The following is an 8,586-nucleotide window of genomic DNA, read 5'->3' on the forward strand; positions in this document are numbered from 1 at the left end:
CTTTCAGACAAACTCCACGCTTGTGGCCTTTCCCCATTAATTAATAACTTTTTGTACAATTTGCTGTCAGAGAAACACATGAGCTTTTCTCATGGAAACTCTACAGCTTCTCGATTTAGTTACATGGGTCTCCCCCAGGGCTCATGTTTAAGCCCCCTTTTGTACAATTTCTATGTCAGAGAAATTGACAATTGTCTAAGTGACAACTGCACGTTGAGACAACTTGCAGATGATGGCGTAGTGTCTACGACAGGGCCCAAAGGGGTCAACCTGCAAGGACCCTTACAGGATACCTTAGACAATTTGTCTACTTGGGCTATCCAGCTAGGTATTGAATTCTCCACGGAGAAAACTGAGTTGGTCGTTTTTTCTAGGAAGCATAGCCCAGCACAACCAAAGCTTCAACTTTTGGGTAAACCGATCACTCATTCTATGTCCTTCAAATATCTTGGGGTCTGGTTCGATTCAAAATGCACCTGGAGATCCCACATTGAGTATCTGAAGCGGAAATGCCAACAAAGGATCAATTTTCTCCGAACAATTACCGGAACATGGTGGGGAGCTCATCCGCAAGATCTTCTAACGTTGTACCGGACAACGATTTTATCGGTTTTAGAGTACGGTAGTTTTTGCTTCCAGTCGGCGGCTAAAACTCACATCATCAAACTGGAACGTATCCAGTATCGTTGTCTTCGTATCGCGTTAGGATGCATGCACTCGACTCATACGATGAGTCTCGAAGTGTTGGCGGGCATGTTGCCACTATCGGATCGGTTTTCGGAATTGTCCCTCAGGCTCCTCACCCGTTGTGAAGTTATGAACCCACTGGTAATCGAAAACTTTGAGAAGCTTCTTGAGCTAAACCCTCAAACTCGTTTTATGTCATTGTACTACGTGTACATAACTCAGGATGTCAGCCCTTCACAGCATAATCCTCATCGTGTATGCTTCTCCGACTTCGGCAATTCAGTTAGTTTTGATTTATCCATGACGCGGGAGATTCGTGGGATCCCAGAACATCATCGTTCCATGATTGTTCCGTCAATTTACGCTGCAAAGTTTGGCCAAGTTGATTCCGCAAGATCGTTCTTCACAGATGGATCATTAATAGAGGCGTCCGCTGGTTTTGGTATTTATAACGAATTTCATAGCGCCTCTCGAATGCTTCAAGCTCCTTGTTCCGTATATGTTGCTGAGCTGGCGGCAATACATTATACGCTAGAAACGATCGCCTCACTTGCACCAGATCATTATTTTATTTTTACGGATAGTCTCAGTTCTGTCGAGGCTATTCGATCCATGAGGCCGGTAAAGCACTCCTCGTATTTTCTCATGAAAATACGAGAGCTTCTGAGTGCTTTATCTTTAAGATCTTTTGTCATCACCTTTGCATGGGTCCCATCTCATTGCTCGATTCCGGGCAATGAGAAGGCGGACTCACTTGCTAAGGTGGGCGCTATGCAAGGCGATATTTACGATCGACAAATCGCCTACAATGAATTTTTCTTCATTTATCGTCAACAGTCGCTCGCCAGCTGGCAAAATAAATGGAGTGAAGGAAGTTTGGGACGATGGCTATTCTCGATCATCCCTAAGGTGTCGAAGAGTCCTTGGTTCAAGGGGTTGGATGTGGGTCGAGACTTCATTCGTCTGATGTCTCGCCTCATGTCCAATCACTATTCGTTAAACGCTCACTTGTTTCGTGTTGGGCTGGGAGACAGCAATCTCTGTGAATGTGGACAAGGTTACCAAGACGCCGATCACATCCTTTGGTCTTGTGCTGAGCATCGTGGAGTCAGATCTGAGCTATGCGATTCCCTTCGGGCTCGAGGTAGACAACCTAATGTTCCAGTTCGGGATATTTTGGCTAGACGTGATCTGGAGTTTATGAAACTCATATATGTTTACTTTAAGAATACTAACCTTAGATTGTAAGTTTGATTAACCTTGTGTTTAGTTTGTGTATTGTGCGTGTAGTTTTTTTTTTTTATGATTGTCTTCAAGATGAATAGAAATAAGTTCATGTTTTAGGATTAATTAAATATTTGTATAATAAATCATATTTCAAACCTCCTTCTCCCTTTCCCCATCCAAAAAATTGTAAATCTCCACTAACCTCGAGACGACCGCGAGTAATCGGTTCAATTCCTTTAACTCTAGATTTAAGACATGAATCATGTATAATGCAAATGATAACTCGGCTCTGTAAAGTTTATTCGATTGAGCCTGTACAAATAAATTAATAAAAAAAAAAAAAAAAAAATTTTCATTAGCACAAACCGTCCGGGTAGGTGAGAGGGAAGCTAAACATCTGGGGCATGTTCGCTCTCTGTGTCTTCCGAAAAGTAGATAGACTGATGATTAGTAATGACTCGATAGTCTGCAATTTGCCATCCTCTGAATTCGATCGGGAAACTGATGGAGTGCAGACGATTTAAATTTCAACTTTGTTAAAGTTGATGAGCGCTTGTTCATGACCTAGTTTTTTTTTTCATTTTTAATAACCGGGGCGTTTTCCAAGTACCGCTAATTGGTATTATTATCCGGTCCTTGTCCGACTATACTCACGCATTCAAGTTGGGTTTCAATTTCATCCATGTAGGAGGCCACGCGTCCATTAGAAAAAAACGGAAAAGCCTCGCGTCATGGCTTGCTATATTGAACACGATATGAGTATGCATAAAAAAAAGCTAAACATTTTATTGGTTTTCCAAGGCTTCGAACTTTGTTGTCGGCTCATGTGAGAAAATGAACCACATGACCTGCCACTTCCGAGCAACCCAGCACGGCACGGCAAGTCTACTTTTTATTTTATTTTCGGAGGTGGTAACGCAATGAGGATGTGTATAATTTTCCACCCATTTTTCCACTCCATTGCCCTGTCCTTGCTCCTATCGTTGACTGGGAAAAACCGTTGGGAAAGGGAAGCAGTTTGACTTTCTTGTTGAACTCGTCGTGCTGGAGCAGGTGAACCGTTAAATTCACTTTTCGGTGCTGCTTTCTTGTGTATCGACACTACTGAGAACCAGGGGGGGGGGGGGTGGTAGCGGAGCGATGGCAAATGATGGTAGATCCTCCTCGCAACGGCGTTTGCCTTCCGGTTGTCAGGTAGCTATTGTTGCGCTTCATGCGTGGAAAATTGTTTTTGAACGTGTAAGGTACCCCAGGGTTGAATTCTCGGGTAGCTCTCGAAAAAGCGTTTCCTTCTGAAAAGGAACTCATCGGGACATCCCTTCATACCCCGGTACACATATGCTTAAACAAGCCAAATCCTGTATGGCATAGCCTTCGATGACTTGGTACTTTGGCCTCATTCCCTCTGCTACACAGGTGTCACATTAGCCATTTAATTTCCTCCGAGTTTTACAGTTTATCCACCCCTGCTCCGTAGAAGAAGCTAGCTTTCGACTTCCATCGTCTTATTCATTTCGTTTTTTTTTTTTTGTTAAGATAAGAACATTTCAGTTTACTCACCCCAACCGAAATAGTACGGACCAAGAAAACACACCGCTCATTACACCGCGATATTCGGTAAAGTTAACAGTCATCGACAGGCATCCAGTCAGTTCACAACACATTCTGTGTCATCAAACCGACGACGACGACGAAGCCGACGGAGCAGGATTACCCTCAGTCTCAGTTCAGGTGAGAAGCACACATCACATCCACGTATCCATCGACTGCGGTGGAGAAGCAGGTGGCACCGCAGGAGGAGACCCACTTCATTATGGGAAAAGTTTTCGCCCCAAGTTTTTGCACGAGTGCACCGCCTTTCTCTCGGAAAGGACTTTTGCGGAGTTGGAACCGACAGTTTGTGTGCGTGTTTTTGGGAAGCTTTTTCTTTTGGTGGACGGCTGTCCTCTGAGGAGGGCAAAGCGATCTTATGATAATTAAAAATTTTTGCCCGTCCCGTTCTAGGAGAGTGGGACGTGGAGGTTAAGCTGTTTCGGGATGAAGAAAAGACACTGAGATACTGTCACAGATTGGTGGAATTACGAGTGATGGAAAATTTAATATAGACAACTTGAAGAGAATCCAAATTTTGATGCATTTTATGGATTGTGGATTTTAAAATCTCTTATCAGTAACTGACAAAGTAAGAGGTAATCATTCTGTGCTGCATCGAGCATCGAGATTTATCCCTCAGACATTTGAGCATGAGCATGATTGACCGCCCGAGGAAAGGAGTTGCAGATCAGCTGTACACTCAAAAAACTCCACACTTATTGTGAAAAACATCAATTTCATGTGTGAATCTTATGCTGTGAATCATGCCTCAACACTATTGATTCGAATTTTAACACACTTTTAGCCTATGTAACGCACATGGTGATATCAATAGCTCTGCACATCATAGTTCAATATTCTACAATATTCTACTTTATCGACTTCTACTTTGCCAAGTCTAAAATTGAATCGACAAATATATAAACAAAGCTGCTAGAGGGCAGAGTTTACACATGCCTTTTTTCAATGGTCTGATTTGGGAATTGATCCTGGACTGTTGGGATGTGCTGCTGCCGTTGTCTACGTTCGATCTCCCTGGGCCACGGTTGTTCTCACAACTCATGTTTTCGATGTTTACCTTACAGAACAAGCATCGTGTGACTTACACCGTTTCAATAAAACACTTCAAATCCATCTGTTTTGAACAGTAGTGTGATTCAATGTGCAAAACACTTAAATTGATAGAGAAAGATTGTCAACATTTTAAAGTTTCAAGCGTTAGAAATCAACTTGTAGAACACATTAAACCATGATGTAATATACTTAAAATAGATGTGATTGTGCATACGAAAAATCAAGTGTTTAAAAACTCCGATCAGACGCGTAGACTTTTTTGAGTGTATTTACACAGAGACCAATAGTCAAGGGGCAAGACAACTGTACTCAGGGTTAATATATTTGCAGTGAGTAAATTTGAGTTACACATATTTCTAGATAGAGCTGGAATTAGGGCGTAACAGCTTTTGTAAACAATGACTTCTCTCCTTGATTTCTAGCAACTCAAGGCACGCCTACACAAACCAACATATCCATCGGGTAGGGGAAGTCTTCCCCTATTCGATGATAATGTTTATTTGCCAGAGAGAGTCATGTATTTCGAGAAATCATCGAGAGAAGTCATTGTTTACAAAAGCTGTTACGCCCTAATTCCAGCTCTATCTAGATTTACTCAAAAATAAACAAAGCAGTCTAATATTTGCCATCAAATGGTGTTCAAACAAAGTATGTTTTGATTTCAAGATTTAGTTTTCATTCATTAAAAGATTCAATTTTAGCCATCTAGGCTGTTGTCCAAGTCAGGGGATGCTACACTCAAAATAATCGACACGTTGAAACTACGTGAAAAATCACGTAAGTTCTCTCTTTTTCCACTCCCGTCAGTTTTACGTGACTCACGTTGAATGTATGTGATACCCCTTGAATGTCAAAGGGAATTCCGATTAAGCACACATACTTAATCAATGCAATTTACGTGATTTTCACATACACTGTTTCTATGTGCGATTCACGTAAACCTTATGTGATTTCCACATCTGAAAAAAAGAGTTCTACACTCAGAGTGGTGCAAAGTACGGCGACTAATGATTATTAAACATACATTGGCTGTTTTATTGTGTTCAATAGAACGACGGCAAACGATCGGGCAGTGAATTATGTGCATCAATAAATAAAGGAATATTATCAGATTTCTATACAGAATTGATTTTATCTTGTAAGTAAATCTGTTGTAAACAACTATAAACAAATGTGATACTGGAATTCACCAGTGAATGCCATCGACGAATTCATGTAACTTCTACGTGATAATCCAATGACGTTTGAGCTCAATAAAATGAGTACCCCTACATGACAATCACGTAGCTCTTACGTGAAAAGTATGATGGAAAAAATCTACGTATGTTTTCACGTAGCATTGACGTGAACATTATTTTGAGTGAGGGCTCTTTTGCTTTCTAGGGATCGATGGCTGTGAAGTGTTATGTCTTTGAACCTTTTGGTGATGTGATGGTGTTAGTGGTTTAATTTTCCAGCTATTTATGGCTACCCTGGAATCAGGAAATAACTGAAGACTTTTTCCGGGAATTCCCGGGAATCGGAAAATGTTTTTATCCAGTGATATAATTTTCGGAAGCTATTTATTAAAATTTGAACTTCGTCAGGATTTCCCCCGGAAAATTTTCTGACATTTTATGAAAGTTTATTCTAACTTTCCCTTGTAGATTTCGACCGGCTTCTTCGGATGAATTCTTATGATTTCTCAGAGAGGTTTCGTCCGACTTGGCATGGAGGTTTCTTCCAACATCTCCCGAAAGTTTTTAAAACTTGTCCTGGAGGAATCTTCCACCTTCTCCCGCACATTTCTTCCATAGTTGAACGGAAGTTTCTTCAACTTTCCGTTTCAACAGTAACCTCAAATTACCCTCAAAAGTCCTACTGGTTACCGCTGGCAGTGGAAATTATTTTCCATTTCAGCCGGACTTCCCATGGAAAACTTTTCTGAATTATTCTGAAAGGTCTTTTTTCAACTTCAACCGGTGTCACATGGCAGATTCTTCGCCTGGAAGCTTTCCTGACTTCGCACTAAAGATTCGTCAAACTTTCTCTAGAATTATAAATAAAATTGTTTCCATGGAACTAGAACTAGTGTCCCGGGAGTCGAGAATTGATAAATCTGATAAATTTCCCGGGTAAAGGAAACACTAGGTGGTGTGGTTTCTCTACAAAGGAAGGTGGAATTTGGCCAAAATGTATTCAGAAGATTATTTTTAGCTCATGAAAATTAATATTCAATCTCACAAAATCGATCAAACAGGTTTCTCATCTTGTTGCATTACATGCCTGAAGTGAGGAAACTCAACGTTATTAATAAATATTAATAATTATGATGTAACGTGATCAAAAACTTCCGTTGTTTCCCCTGATACTCCTGCAAAAAGACATCAATATACACGAGTGGAGAATGGTGAACAAGAACGGGTTGAATTATCATCGTCTGTTCTTGTTGTGATGATCAATAGGGGAAATGTAGGTAATGTCGGCCTAAGTGTCCCTAATTTGGGCCCATACATGGTTTCAATAATCTAAGATCCATAGGCCAACATTAGAGACACTTCCCCTATTCAGCAAAAAAGGAACATTGTTGAATGCGGTCTTTTATTTACCTGTTCATCCCAGGGATTGTACAGGATCCCCCTTGGGATCGGCATCGGCAGTAAAGCAAAACATCTCTAACTGTTCCGTTAGGTCACCATAAATTTTCCATCGATATTGCCCCGAAATATCCCGGTTAAGGATTGCAAGCGCACCGTTTAAAACAGTATGGGTTGCTATGGGTATTAGATGAGGAGCAACGCGAGATACTCAGAGTTACTCAAAATAAACTCAGATTTGACTCATGATCAAAAACTGACTTGCCCCAAGCCAATAGTCGTTGCTCGGGACTAGCAATCATCCTCAATTTGTAAATACAGTTGATCTAAAACTAGACAATACCCAAGGGGTATTCAACTCTGCACACCCTAATCTATGGTGCAAGTTTTAGCTGTGCCGAAAGTTGTGCCGACCGCTGTACCGAACGTGCCGAAGTAGGCCGAAGTGTAACAATCAAGGTGTCAATAGCCCATGAGTTTGGCAACCCTGAAGTTATGACTTTTGTGATTCTTATAGTTTCTGGCAAACATTAAGCTGCATTCTCATCTGACTCATCCAACCTATACGGTGTTCCAGCAAATTCGACCCGTCAAAAAAAAAAACGTGTGAGGAAACGAAGGTGTGACCTGATTGATGGTGGATGAAATTTCCTCCAGCTGCCGGTTAAATGCTCCCCGACAAAACCAAAACCAGAACGGGTGAACGCTCAACCCCACTCTAGAAACAACATCCTCGAACCAGGTCATCTGATCGACTCAAAAATACGATACCTCGAAGATAAGCCTATCGTGTCACTGGTTGTTTTCCGCAATATACTACCAATGAAAACCAATGGCCAATGAACCACCGATGAAAACCATCAAATATCTCTCCACTCCAGATCAGTCATACTTCGGAAATTGTTTGTGATCCAGATAAGCTTCGGATCTGCAGTTCTACTGCAGGCAGGACCCTGTGGTTGTTGTTTCTCATCTGCATGTTACTTAGTGTCGTCATGCGGGAAGCGTTGACCACACCGAAACCTCCTCTGGCGCGAATCAAATTTTAGGATTGAGCAAGACCTTTGACACTCCCAAGTAACATTGCAAGTTTTATAGAGGTTTTATAGCATTCTACAAGTCCAAAACATGGTCTACAGAACCCTCATAAAACCAAAATTGTTACTTGGGCTGATCGGTAGGCCACCTCTTGAGACAAACTAGTTCAAAAGAAGGATGATGACATTATGACCAGATCGTTGATGATGGGAATGTGCCTGATGTCGGACTCAATTGCAATTTCATTGATCTGTTGCTATTAGCCCTATTCTATTGCGCTAAGAGAACTGTACATAGATCCAGATTTGATGGAATATTTGAGGTTAACGTATCGACATCCCCCAGAAGTACAGGGACTTCTATGGACATCTCTATAAAGTCCTGTGTTTTT

Source organism: Ochlerotatus camptorhynchus, unplaced genomic scaffold, assembly GCF_037179485.1.
Source record: "Ochlerotatus camptorhynchus isolate MF236.1 unplaced genomic scaffold, CSIRO-AGI_Acam_v1.1 ptg000596l, whole genome shotgun sequence".
NCBI lineage: Eukaryota > Metazoa > Arthropoda > Insecta > Diptera > Culicidae > Ochlerotatus > Ochlerotatus camptorhynchus.